Source organism: Acipenser ruthenus, unplaced genomic scaffold (assembly GCF_902713425.1).
Source record: "Acipenser ruthenus unplaced genomic scaffold, fAciRut3.2 maternal haplotype, whole genome shotgun sequence".
Lineage (NCBI taxonomy): Eukaryota > Metazoa > Chordata > Actinopteri > Acipenseriformes > Acipenseridae > Acipenser > Acipenser ruthenus.
This window is the reverse complement of record NW_026708375.1, coordinates 1-14,459: the sequence shown is the minus strand read 5'-3', so window position 1 is coordinate 14,459 and position 14,459 is coordinate 1. Positions and strand designations below refer to the sequence as shown.

Here is a 14,459-nt window from a genome sequence, read left to right as displayed (position 1 = left end):
AACCATGGCATATGAACAGCTGTTCTGTTTGCCTCACAGTCTTCATGCGATCAATATAACACCTCAATGCCTGCACAGGGCAGAGCATGTGTAACCGCTCTTCCTCTGGGGAAGAAAAAGGAGGAGGATGGAACGCCATCAACTCGACTGGTTGGTTCATGTGAAACGGGGATATGACCTTGGGTAAAAAAGGCCGGATTTGGACGCATGGAGACCTTAGAACCGTCTCCTGCGAAACGAGTACATGATGGATGCACCGAGAGTGCATGTAACTCACACGTTTTGCTGATACCACTGACAGCAAAAACGCAGTCTTAATAGACACGAACTTCATATCCACACTGTGGAGAGGCTCGAACGGTGCCTTGGTAAGGGCTTCTAGCACCACATCAAGGCTCCAAGACGGTAAACTGGTCGACCTTGGAGGCCGCAAGCGTCTTGCGCCCTTTAGGAACTGAGATGACAGGAAATGGCAACCAGGTGATAACCCGTCAATGCGTACATGGCAAGCCGAAATAGCGGCCAAATACACTTTAAGTGTAGAGGGAGACTTACCCTCATCTAACAGCTTCTGCAGAAACTGTAATATCACTGCCATAGGGCAGGAGACCGGGTCATGGCCCTCAGCCAGACACCAACTCTGAAACAATTGCCATTTATACGCATATTGCGACCGAGGTAGAGGGCGCTCTCGCACTCTGAATGGTGGATATAACCGCCGTCGAAAGCCCTAAGGCTGACAGGCGCTCCCGCTCAAGGGCCAAGCCCATAGCTGCATGAGCTTGGGTTTCAGGTGCCATAGCCCTCCTTGGGCTTGGGACAACAGGTCCGCTCGCAGAGGGAGCTCCCTCGGGCGACCGTGCAACAACTGCACTAGACTCGGGAACCATATCCTCCGAGGCCACCGAGGAGCGATCAGGATCACTGTCGCTTGCTCTACCCTGACCTTCTGCGGGGAGCATCGGAATCGGTGGAAATGCATATAGGAGCCCTGGCGGCCATTCGTGAGCCAGTGCATCGACTCCTAGGGGGCTGTCGAGGTCCTTCACCGAGAACCATAGGGGGCAGTGCGTGGTCTCTCGCGAAGCGAAGAGATCGACTTGCGCTGTGCCGAACCAGTCCCAAATGCGCTCTACCACCCGAGGGTGAAGACGCCATTCACCTGCAAGAGGACCTCCTCTGGACAGGAGATCCGCTGCGTAATTGACTCTGCCCGGTAGGTGAACCGCCCGCAGAGAGGCTAAACGTGGTTGAGCCCAATGCAACAGCCGTGTTACCAACCGGTGAAGACCGGGGGACCGCAAGCCGCCCTGGCGGTTGATATACGCCACTACCGTGGTGTTGTCTGACCGCACTAACACGTGCTTGCCTAGAAGCACTGGCAAGAAGTGCCGCAGTGCAAGGTCCACCGCTCTGAGTTCCAGAGCATTGATGTGGGCCGACCTCCAGGGTCCTGACCACACTCCGCGAGTCCCCGACCCGTTCCAGACTGCTCCCCAACCTTGGTTGGAAGCGTCGGTCGTAATAACCTCCCTTCGGAAGATGGGACCCAAGCGTACGCCCTGGCGGATGTTCGACGTAACTTTCCACCAGCGCAGTGCTTCCCAGCAGGTTCGGGATACCCTCAACCTGCGGTGTGTTTGTCTCTCCGCGGATGCAACACGAAGGCATTGAAGCAGGCCTGCAGAGGTCTCTGGTGTAGTAAGCCCAAAGGAAGGGCTTGCGAGGCGGCAGCCATCAACCCCAGCATGCACTGACACAGCTCCATGCTGACTGTTTCTCTCAACCTGAATAGGGAGAGACACCGCTCCAGTGAGGCAACTCTTTGTGTCGACAGGGTCGCTTCCATGGACACAGAGTCCAGATGCAGACCCCAAGAATTCGGTCTGTTGGCTCGGCACGAGGCGGCTCTTTTCTGAATTGACCTTTAGACCTAGCCGCTGAAGATGGTCTGTAACCATCACTGTGTGCTGTGCCAACTGCTCCTTTGACTGCGCGCAGACGAGCCAGTCGTCCAGATAGTTCAGCAGTCAGATGCCTTGAGCCCGCAAGGGGGCTAAAATGGCGTCCATACACTTCAAAAAGGTTCGAGGAGCTAGAGACAGGCCGAATGGCAGGACACAAAACTCGTAGACCCTGCTCTGAAATGCGAAACGTAGGTACTTCCTGTGACCCGGACAGATGGGAACGTGAAAGTATGCATCTGTGAGGTCTACGGTGGTAAACCAGTCGCCCTGCCGGACAGACTGGACAATGTGCCTGTGCCGTAAGCATCTTGAACGACAACACCCATAGGTATTTGTTCAGTAGTCGCAGATCTAAATAGGGCAGAGCCCGCCGTCCTTTTTTGGCACTAGGAAGTACTTGGAGTAGAACCCCTGGTCGGTCAGAGCAGGGTCTACTAGTTGAATGGCACGCTTCTTGAGCAATGCCTGTATTTCTGCATTTAGAGCTGAGGACTGAACCGAGTCCTTCACTGCAGTTACCACCACTCCGCTGAAGGGGGGGAGGGGGGTTTAACCGGAATTGAAGGGTGTACCCGGTGAGTATTGCGCACCCAGATGTCGTTGGTGCATTGTGGAACATTGTAGGGGTGGGTTAATGGCTGCCAGGGTTTCTCAGGGCTGCTTAGGCTGTGCTCGCTCACGAGGGGCCTGACCAGAGCCACGAGGGCGTGGTCTGCTACCTCCTCTGGGGCGCCACCCTCCGCGCTGCGGTCTTGCAAACGCGGGTTGGCTGCGTGCTGAAACCCCCAAAGGGGCGGTTTTACTGCCCTGTGGGTGCGCTTGCTGCTGCGGCGGCGCCCTGCGCCATTGGCGCTCCTGCGGCCGCCTTGGCTGGAAAGGCTTGCTTGGCCACATCTTAGCCAACTGCTGCGACGCCTCACGCGCCTTGACGGAGCGTTGCAGCATCTCCTCCACCGCTGGGCCAAACGTGTGCCCCGGGGATATAGGAGCATCTAGCAACGGGGCCTTATCAGGCTCCTGTACCCTGGCCTGTGAGAGCCAGAGCTGCCTCCTTGCCACTACAAGGGAAGCAATGCTCCTGCCCTGTGCTCGCGCATTCAGCTGAGCCAGCTTAACCAAAAGTTGTGCAACTGGACCCAGCTCGGTTCTAAGTCCGACGGATGGGGACTCAGGCAGGTCGCGAATCAGCGCCGCCTGGTAGACTGTCAGGAGGCTGGCCACGTTAGACAGTCTAACTGCCTCTGTAGTCGCGGCATTACCCTTTTTTAGGTGGGCCTCCGTAATCCTACACTGCCTGTTAGGGCAGGAAGGGTCCCTAGCCAGCCCCGATAATGTCAGCGCCTTTACTAGCACGGCGAACGCGGCGCCCACTGGCGGAAAGGACGCTAATCCAGCTTCGCTCGCCCCGTGCATGGTAAAAGCCGAAGCCTTGCGAGAAGTCGCCGGGGCGAAGGCCGGGGCTCCCCAGGTGGACTGCACCTCCTTAATAAAATCCGGGAATGCCGGGAGCATCCTGGACTGAAGCAGCGGAGCCGATGGCAACTCAAATAAAGAGCGTAGTGTTGGCTCTGACGCAGGCCAGTCCACGCCTAAGTGACGGGCTGCCCTCTCCACCACTGACCAGATAGGGTCATTAGTATCCAGCACTTCAGGGTCGTCCTGCCCAGAGTGCTGGGATGCCACCTCAGGCTCTGTGTCCTCAAAGAGCGGGTCTGCATCAGATGCGTCCCTTGAGACAGCATCTGCGTCCCACTCTACTTCCTGGGGCACTGGTGGAGGAACCGTCAGCTGACTAGTGCTGGGTCCGGTTACTAGCTCTGGGGCCCGAGGCGCCACATTTGATAGGGTCATAAGGAGGGATTGTTGTCCATCATGAGCTCCATAAATTGTGACATCTTGGAGGTGAGCTCAGCCACCCCAGATGTGTCCTGGTAACGCCTACCCCTCCGAGGGGAGCGAGAATGCCTTCTCCGGCAAGCCGATCGAGACCTGGATCGAGACTCCCGAAGGGGGCGTGCCCCGCGAGAGGAGGGACTAACGGGAACGTTCCCGAGCACGCCTGGCTGGAGATCTCTGACCAGCTGAAGGCTGGGAAGATGGGCTCAGAGGGAGCTGAGACGTCGCCGGCAGCGACACGATCGATGACGGTGGGGCCGAGATGGTGTGGGACAAACCCAAGGATGGGGAACGACCTCCAACTGCCTTCCTCGCTCTCTGGCGAAGGGTGCGTGTCTGAAACCCTGCACATAGCTGGCAGTATGCCCAATCTGCCAGGGCAGATGCGGCATGGTCCGGCCCCAAGCATGCGACGCAGTCTTCATGAGGGTCGCTGGCAGGCAACTTGGCCTGACAGGTCACGCAACGGTGGAACCCAGACATAGTAGAACGCCGAAGCGTCTAGTATTGACGTCAAGCACCAAAGAGTGTGCGTCGAGCACTGTCGCGTCAAACGCCGAGGTGCGCGCGTCGGACGCCTAAGCATCGAGCACCTGAAGTGCGTGCGTCAAGCGCCGCCGCGTCGAGCGCCGAGGTGCGTGCGTCGAGCGTCGAGGGTGCGTGCGTCGAGCACCGAGCGTCGAAGCGTCGAGCACCGAGGTGCGTGCGTCGAGCGTCGAGGGTGTGCGCGTCGAGGCATCGAAGCGTCGAGCGTTGAGCGCCGAAGTGTCGAGCACCGAGCGTCGAGCGTCGAGCATCGAGCGTCGAGCGCCAAGCGTCGAGCGCCGAGCACCGAGCGCCGAGCGTCAAGCGCCGAAGCGTCGAGCGTCGAGCACCGAGCGTCGAGCACCAAGCGTCGAGCACCGAGCACCAAGCGCTGATGGAACGTGCACCGAGCGTCGAGCACCGAGCACCGAAGCGTCGAGCGTCGAGCACTGAGCCCCAAGTGCAGAAGCACTAAGCACCAAGCGCAGAAGCGCTGCACAAAGCGCCGAAGCGCTGCACCAAGCGCACAAGCGCTGACACCAAAAGTGCCGGAGCGTGAGCGCTGAAGCGCGAGTACCGAGCGTGGAACGCTAGCACAGACGCCTAAGCATCAGCTGACCCGCCAAGCGGAGACGCTAAGTGCTGGTACAGTGTCTGATGCTGTGCAATACCTACCTGAAAGGTGCTGGGGATTTTGCACGTTGGTGGTTGTCTTCCTCTGTATAGTGAAGGGAATTTTTTATTTTTTTTTGTGGACGCTGCAGAAGGTAAGGGAGTGTAGTGCAATACCACGTGGCGGGAACGCGCCGCGGGGGGGTACACTGCAGAGCAGACTACCCGCACACACACACGGTCTAGCCTAAGTTAGACCGAGGATGCAAAATGCGCGTCGGCCAAGGCCAACGCAACACGCGTCCGAACACACAATATACAATATATATAACAAAATATATATATATACAATAAAATATAAATATATATACAAAATATATATATACAAAAAACCCACACAATAATAATTAAAGGAACAGAGGAAAGATGGAGACCACGAAGAACGTGATGACGAAGCAAAGCGAAAAGGAATATATAATGTTAAACAATATATAATCCTAAATAATAATACAATAACAATAATAATAAACAATAATAACTCCGGAGAGTATGACTGAAATAAACACGGAGAAGGGGATAAACCAGCTTCTCAAGCCTAAGCTTTAGTGAGTACAATCAGTTAAATAGCTCTAAGTCCTACCGCTACTGATGCTGAAGGCAAAAGAGGAAGTGACTCTCCGCGCGCTGCGTATAGTAAGCTCCCAGGGGGGCGGGCTTACACGGCAGCTTGCGCGGAGGCCTATTGGCAGCTTTGACATAAAGCTCAGCCAATCCCTACTGCCTGACGGCAATGTCCCATACCTTGATGGTTATTTTCGACTTGAAAGGGAACTAACTTGCTGCAGCACTCTAGCACAAGCAAGGACTTTGTAAAGAATTGTGTGTTTTGGTTTCCAAATGGAGGCATGGGTGCAAATCTCACTTCTGACAGTTGACTTTTACTTATTTTTAAAATGAATAAATGTGTTCATTTTATTATAAAAGATTTTCAAGGAAATCAACAGCTGATACCAAACTCTTGTCAGCACTCAATACCATTTTAATTTCTGCTCGTCAAACAAGCTCGAGCCACAGCACACAGTGCTGCTGCATCGGGACACAGAGGTGGATTTTAAAGCGACTAAATCAACGAGCTGAGACTACTTTTTGAAGAAATTGAAAACATACCTCTAGTCGAAATATTTGCTATTTAGTTAATCCATTTATTTTTTTGAATTTGCAAATGGCAGACTACATTGCCAAAAATCTGACAATCTGAATTGCTCATATCAAGCTGCGATGTAGCCTATGAGAATCACTGGCATAATTCGAGGGGAATTAGCTCAAATGGTAGAGCGCTCGCTTCGCATGCGAGAAGTAGCGGGATCGATGCCCGCATTCTCCAAATAGTTTTAATATATCTGCGTATTTAGTCCCAACGCATTATGGAGATACATACAGTGTGACAATTCTTTGTAACAGAGTCGCCCGCCCTACATGTGTATTTTAAAGCAGTCTGCTAATTTGTAATATTCCCGCAGACTGAAAAACTGCAGTGCGCCCTCCATCGTATGCCTTGCGAGAAGCACAAAGGGAGATTTTTTATATTTTTTAGCAATTGAAGAGTTTGTGTTAATTGAGAATAAATATAAATGGCTTGAAGTTTGCTTTAATTTGTAACGTGTTTGTAATGAATTAGTGGTTTTTTTACTATCATTGTACTGTATACTAGCTACTGTTGCATGTCCAGGCGCTTGTTATTCAGCTTCCCATATGGTCTAGCGGTTAGGATGCCTGGTATTCACCCAGGTGGCCCTGGTTCGACTCCCAGTATGGGAACTTCTTTGTTATTGTCATTTTGTTACAGAACTGTGGTCATGTGTAATGTTTTTTCATTATGATGATAAACCTACAGTTAATTTAAATTATATATATATATATATATATATATAATATATATATATATATATATATATATATATATATATATATACACAGAATGATGCAATGTATTGACTCTATTCACATCACCTCACATTTCACTGGTTGCCTACGAGGGCTTGAGAGGGATGACGTAAAAGTGAGAGAGAAAGAGCAAAGTTTAAACACATAACATACAACAATCTGACACTCGCTCCGACGGGTCAGGCAGCATCCTCTGGCTGCTGGCATTTAGTGGAACAAGAGACAGGAAGGGGACCAACAGGACAAAAGGACAGATCCTTCGCAACTCAGTGTGGCATCCTCAGGCAGCTAAGCTGTCAGCTGGGCAGCGTGGAGAGCTTAGGAAATGTGTCTCGGGTCCGTTTAGGAGAGACAAAAACAGAGAACCCCCTCCGTTTAGGACAGACGGAAACAGAGAAACGATGGAATGCTGTCAGTAGTGTGCAGTGGCCTGCTATGGAGAGCAGAGAGCTGCTGAATGCAGTGGAAATTGGTATTTGAGAGTTAAGGCGTTTAAGATGATGTCGGAGATGGGTCTGCCTTTGGGCAGAGATGAAGAATGCGTAGATCTGAGGCCTCTGCACAACCTGAGAGGATGAGAATGCGTTGCTCGGAGGCTGCTGCAAAACCTATTGATTTGATCAGGAGCAGTCTAAGAGTGTATTGTCTATTGCGGTGTTGGAGGACTCTTGACTGAAATGTTGATAATCGTAGGACATAGTTTCCGTATGTGCCTGGAAGCTCAAATTGAATGAAATGGACTTTGAAAGTTGTATTAAGTGCCTTGATGAAGTTGGGGGCAAATGACGAAGTGCAAATCCGGGAGCAAGAAGGTTGCAGGAATGGCCTGATGCAAGGAAGCTGGAAAATTAATGTGACAGTGGATTCTTAACATCTCAGAAAGCTGATAAGCATGGCTTCATGACCAGATCCTCGAAGGGAGGGGTTTTGATTTGAAATAATCAAGTTAATATATGAAGCAAAAGAGGTTGAGGCAGGAAGGGACTAAGAATCCCTCGGAAAGACAACGAACTGCAGGAATTGATAGAAAGTTTGGAGTGTGCGAGATTCGCAGCGATAGCAAATCAGTTTAAATTATGTAGTTTGTGGTGTTATGCTGCCATCTCGAGGTTGCGATTGGAATTGAAAACTACTGGCATCAGTGAAGCAGGGTACCATATATTTGGTTATTGCGATTAAAATCCTTGTCTATGGATAAAACGTTTGCTTTAGAACAGTTAGTGATGATATAAGTAAGTTAACGTAGGTCTAGAAGAGGAGCCTGCAGTATTTAGATGTCATAATTCGGCGAGTTGAAGCTCTCATGTTGCAAAAGCGCAGCAGCAGGAGCCAGAAGATTGCAGTAGTGAGGCACAGGCTCGCATTGCCTGTTAAAGCTGCCTGGTCGCCATGGCAACTTACCACTCCCAGTAGTCACTCGATGAGGCGTTGCCGTGGTAACCATGGTCTGTGAGGCGCCGGTGTGAAAGAGTTGCAGTGCAGCGGTGACGTCGGAACAGTCTTTCTGATGAGAACGCAGAGCAAGCTAAGAATGACGCTGCGCTTTGAACGGCGCTGTAGCTGTGCTGGAGACACGAGGGAGCAGAGAAGACTAACGATGGAGCTCCTGCAGAAAAATACAAAAGCTGAATGATGAAAAGAATCACCTGAGCAGGTAGGGAAATAGCTGATATTGTCTACCAGCGCTGAGCAGAGAAATGACCTGCAGTGAAAGGAGCGAACAACAAAAAAACAAACACAAACCAAAAACAAACACAGACGAAGGGCAGAAGCAGTGCTGGGTGTATAAATAGAAAAGAAGGAGAGATTGACATGCAAGCTACCTAACGGGATTGCCCATACCGCTCTGGTCACGCCCTTTTTACCTGAACAAACACAGCAGCGCAAGATAATGGCGGAGAGACTGGAACTTGATTGACAATTTGTTTGTCGCTATATAATCAATAAATTGTATAAATAAATGTCCGGAGACATTCAAATCCAGGCACGTTAAAAAATGAAATATAGTGGAATAGAAATAAGGACGGCTTTGACCTCGACGTGATTTGAACACGCAACCTTCTGACCTGGAGTCAGATGCGCTACCGTTGCGCCACGAAGTCCTGGCATAGTGCATGCTTGTTATGCAATGCTAGAGTGCACAGCGTGATGTGACAGAATGCAATAATGTGTTAATTTACCAAAAAAAGAAACATAAATAAATGTGTAGGTATTTATTTGTGAATAAACTATCTTGCTTCTATGATGGGACCTGAGACCTTACATCCGCAATCTAATGATCGTCCCACCCCAGAGAGACTTTGTCTTGACCAGGGATTAATATAATTTAAAAACAAACTGCAATGGTTCCACGCGATGGGAATGTGAATAGAGTCAAATACATTTGCATCATTCTGTATATATATAATATATATTTTGAGTAACTGTAGCTTTATTATCATATTTAAGACATATAACACATGACCACAGTTCTGTAACAAAATGACAATAACAAGAACGTTCCCATACCGGGAGTCGAACCCGGGCCGCCTGGGTGAAAACCAGGAATCCTAACCGCTAGACCATATGGGAAGCTGAGGAACACACTCATGGACATGCAACAGTAGCTAGTATACAGTACAATGATTGGTAAAAACACAAGAACCGATATTTCATTATAAACACGTTACAAATGAAAGCAAACTTCAAGCCATTATTTTTATTCTCAATTAACACAAACTCTTTAATTGCTAATAAATAAATAAATAAATAATCTCCATTTGTGCTTCTCGGAAGACATACGATGGACGGCGCACTGCAGTTTTTCAGTCTGGGGAATATTACAAATTAGGAGACTGTGCTTTAAAATACACATGTAGGGCGGGCGTCTCTGTTACAAAGAATTGTCACACTTTGTATTTATCTCAAAAATGCGTTGGGACTAAATACGCAGATACGTTAAAACTCTTTGGAGAATGCGGGCATCGATCCCGCTACTTCTCGCATGCTAAGCGAGCGCTCTACCATTTGAGCTAATTCCCCGCGTATTGTGTCAGCGATTCTCATAGGCTACATCGCAGCTTGATATGAGCAATTCAGATTGTCCTAATGTCTGCCATTTGCAAATTCAAAACATTTTTTTTAATTAAATAGCAAATATTTCGACTAGAGGTATATTTTCAATTTCTTCAAAAAGTAGTCTCAGCTCGTTGATTCAGTCGCTTTAAAATCCACCTCTGTGTCCCGATGCAGCAGCGCTGTGTGCTGTGGCTCGAGCTTGTTTGACGAGGCAGACAATGCAAAAATGCCAAAAACTTGCTTTTGTATCACATGACAAACTTAAGGTATGCTTTAACGGCTTGGCTGTCTCAAGTTAGTTTGTATTGTTAATGGAACACCTCGTTGTTGCCCAGTCATTGTATCATATGAAGAAGAGCTTGCCAGGTGGGGGCGACGGTCTGCCAATAAAAGATAAGACTATATTTGCAAGGATCATTTCTAGAGTGAAAATGTTTTGAAGGGATTGGTCTCGGTATCCACCAGGAGGAGTGGGAGTGTTTTCTTCTCAGCACCGAGCTGACAATAAGTTCAGTTGTTTAAATCATGAAGCAAATTTCAAATGGATCACTGCTAATGTTAAAACAATTTAAGAACACTTTAAACAGTAATGTGATTTGCACTACGCAGGACTAGATTGAGCTTAAATAAAGACATTACATCTGAAAATAACTTGTGCTTACCCCCACTTACAAGGAAAGTGTCAAACTTTGTATTCTTCTCATAACGTGTTAGAAAATGTAAACAGCAGTTGGAGAATGCCAAAGTCGATTATCCTAGCATGTTAAACGAGGGCATTTCTCATGTAAGCTACTTCCACTAATAGATCGTTTATACTGTTCTCAAAGGTCCGCATCCCAGCCTGAGACCACGATGCAGTGGTAGACGGAGATGTTTTTCAAAGTAATGTGTTATTTGGAATATTAAAACAATCAAGTTAAATAACACATGTTTGGACACAAAATATTTTTCAGTGACGTTAACAAGTAGTCTGTTTACAACAAAATGCAATCTGTGTTAGGAACACTATTTTAGTCGGATTTAAAATGGAAATTAAAATGGTATTGAGTGCTGAGAAGAGTGTGGTATCAGCTGTTGATTTCCTTGAAACAATCTTTTATAGTAAAATGAACACATTTATTTCTTTTAAAAATAAGTAAAATTGAACTGTCAGAAGTGATGATTTGAACCCACATCTCCACTCGGAGACCAGAACACACAATTCTTTGGAAAGACAGAGTTCTTGTAGATGCCTGTAGATGCCAGGCATTCCGGTTCAGATCTAAAATTCTGTGTCATACAAAAAATCATTTCAAGATCGCGTGGTGGTGATCTCGATCAAAAACTATTACAATGTGAATCAAAAAGGATCTTCTATCTCCATAAATAAATTATAGCGCTTTGAGATTAGATATGTTACTAGCGGATTGTTTAGAAATGTACTTAATTATATTAAAGCTGTTCTAAAAAAGAATGTTATCTCGAAAATGGAGTCTTGTCAAGCCGAAATAGCGTTAGACTGAAAATCTAAAGGTCCCTGGTTTGATCCAGGTTTCGGCAAACAGCAAGAATTTTTTTGTTTTGTATTATTTTGAACTAAAAAACAGAGCACAATTTTTTCTTCAGAGTAATTGGAAGAAATAACAACCTATCAGAGTGCCATTTTCTAATGTGATTAAGAAATGCAAAAAGCATCGTCCCTGGGTGGGCTTGAACCACCAACCTTTCGGTTAACAGCCGAACGCGCTAACCGATTGCGCCACAGAGACCAACCTGTCAATCTACAAAAACTAACTTGCTGCAGCACTCTAGCACAAGCAAGGACTTTGTAAAGAATTGTGTGTTGGTTTCCAAATGGAGGTGTGGGTTCAAATCCCACTCTGACAGTTGACTTTTACTTATTTTTAAAATGAATAAATGTGTTCATTTTATTATAAAAGATTTTCAAGGAAATCAACAGCTGATACCAAACTCTTGTCAGCACTCAATACCATTTCAATTTCTGCCTCGTCAAACAAGCTCGAGCCACAGCACACAGCGCTGCTGCATCGGGACAGAAGTGGATTTTAAAGCGACTGAATCAATGAGCTAAGACTACTTTTTGAAGAAATTGAAAACATACCTCTAGTCGAAATATTTGCTTTTTAGTTAATCCATTTATTTTTTGAATTTGCAAATGGCAGACTACATTGCCAAAAATGACAATCTGAATTGCTCATATCAAGCTGCGATGTAGCCTATGACAATCACTGGCATAATTCGAGGGGAATTAGCTCAAATGGTAGAGCGCTCGCTTCGCATGCGAGAAGTAGCGGATCGATGCCCGCATTCTCCAAATAGTTTTAATATATCTGCGTATTTAGTCCCAACGCATTATGGAGATACATACAGTGTGACAATTCTTTGTAACAGAGTCGCCCGCCCTACATGTGTATTTTAAAGCAGTCTGCTAATTTGTAATATTCCCGCAGACTGAAAAACTGCAGTGCGCCGTCCATCGTATGCCTTCCGAGAAGCACAAAGGGAGATTTTTTTATATTTTTTAGCAATTGAAGAGTTTGTGTTAATTGAGAATAAATATAAATGGCTTGAAGTTTGCTTTAATTTGTAACGTTTGTAATGAATGTGGTTTTTACCATCATTGTACTGTATACTAGCTACTGTTGCATGTTCAGGAGTTTGTTAATCAGCTTCCCATATGGTCTAGCGGTTAGGATTCCTGGTTTTCACCCAGGTGGCCCGGGTTCGACTCCGGTATGGGAACTTCTTTGTTATTGTCATTTTGTTACAGAACTGTGGTCATGTGTAATGTTTTTTCATTATGATGATAAACCTACAGTTACTTTAAATTATATATATGTATATATATATATATATATATATATATATATATATATATATATATATATATATATATATACACAGAATGATGCAATGTATTTGACTCTATTCACATCACCTCACATTTCACTGGTTGCCTACGAGGGCTTGAGAGGGGGTGACGTAAAAGTGAGAGAGAAAGAGCAAAGTTTAAACACATAACATACAACAATCTGACACTCGCTCCCGACGGGTCAGGCAGCATCCTCTGGCTGCTGGGCATTTAGTGGAACAAGAGACAGGAAGGGGACCAACAGGACAAAAGGACAGATCCTTCGCAACTCAGTGCGGCATCCTCAGGCAGCTAAGCTGTCAGCTGGGCAGCGTGGAGAGCTTAGGAAATGTGTCTAGGGTCCGTTTAGGACACACGGAAACAGAGAAACGATGGAATGCTGTCAGTAGTGTGCAGTGGCCTGCTGTAGAGAGCAGAGAGCTGCTGAATGCAGTGGAAATTGGTATTTGAGAGTTAAGGCGTTTAAGATGATGTCGGAGATGGGTCTGCCTTTGGGCAGAGATGAAGAATGCGTAGATCTGAGGCCTCTGCACAACCTGAGAGGATGAGAATGCGTTGCTCGGAGGGCTGCTGCAAAACCTATTGATTTGATCAGGAGCAGTCTAAGAGTGTATTGTCTATTGCGGTGTTGGAGGACTCTTGACTGAAATGTTGATAATCGTAGGACATAGTTTCCGTATGTGCCTGGAAGCTCAAATTGAATGAAATGGACTTTGAAAGTTGTATTAAGTGCCTTGATGAAGTTGGGGGCAAATGACGAAGTGCAAATCCGGGAGCAAGAAGGTTGCAGGAATGGCCTGATGCAAGGAAGCTGGAAAATTAATGTGACAGTGGATTCTTAACATCTCAGAAAGCTGATAAGCATGGCTTCATGACCAGATCCTCGAAGGGAGGGGTTTTGATTTGAAATAATCAAGTTAATATATGAAGCAAAAGAGGTTGAGGCAGGAAGGGACTAAGAATCCCTCGGAAAGACAACGAACTGCAGGAATTGATAGAAAGTTTGGAGTGTGCGAGATTCGCAGCGATAGCAAATCAGTTTTAAATTATGTAGTTTGTGGTGTTATGCTGCCATCTCGAGGTTGCGATTGGAATTGAAACTACTGGCATCAGTGAAGCAGGGTACCATATATTTGGTTATTGCGATTAAAATCCTTGTCTATGGATAAAACGTTTGCTTTAGAACAGTTAGTGATGATATAAGTAAGTTAACGTAGGTCTAGAAGAGGAGCCTGCAGTATTTAGATGTCATAATTCGGCGAGTTGAAGCTCTCATGTTGCAAAAGCGCAGCAGCAGGAGCCAGAAGATTGCAGTAGTGAGGCACAGGCTCGCATTGCCTGTTAAAGCTGCCTGGTCGCCATGGCAACTTACCACTCCCAGTAGTCACTCGATGAGGCGTTGCCGTGGTAACCATGGTCTGTGAGGCGCCGGTGTGAAAGAGTTGCAGGTGCAGCGGTGACGTCGGAACAGTCTTTCTGATGAGAACGCAGAGCAAGCTAAGAATGACGCTGCGCTTTGAACGGCGCTGTAGCTGTGCTGGAGACACGAGGGAGCAGAGAAGACTAACGATGGAGCTCCTGCAGAA

The 14,459-nt window shown here is 47.1% G+C and overlaps 4 non-coding genes across 4 annotated transcripts; 1 reads left to right on the top strand and 3 right to left on the bottom strand.

The window, feature by feature from the left end:
* Window positions 1–8,974: 8,974 nt before the first annotated feature.
* Window positions 8,975–9,046, bottom strand: trnaw-cca (transfer RNA tryptophan (anticodon CCA)). Its single transcript has one exon. It is a non-coding gene; the product is annotated as a tRNA-Trp (tRNA).
* Window positions 9,047–9,443: 397 nt separating this feature from the next.
* Window positions 9,444–9,515, bottom strand: trnae-uuc (transfer RNA glutamic acid (anticodon UUC)). The gene has a single exon. It is a non-coding gene; the product is annotated as a tRNA-Glu (tRNA).
* A 2,160-nt stretch (window positions 9,516–11,675) lies between these two features.
* Window positions 11,676–11,749, bottom strand: trnan-guu (transfer RNA asparagine (anticodon GUU)). Its single transcript has one exon. It is a non-coding gene; the product is annotated as a tRNA-Asn (tRNA).
* Window positions 11,750–12,672: 923 nt separating this feature from the next.
* On the top strand, window positions 12,673–12,743 carry trnae-uuc (transfer RNA glutamic acid (anticodon UUC)). Its single transcript has one exon. It is a non-coding gene; the product is annotated as a tRNA-Glu (tRNA).
* Window positions 12,744–14,459: the final 1,716 nt, after the last annotated feature.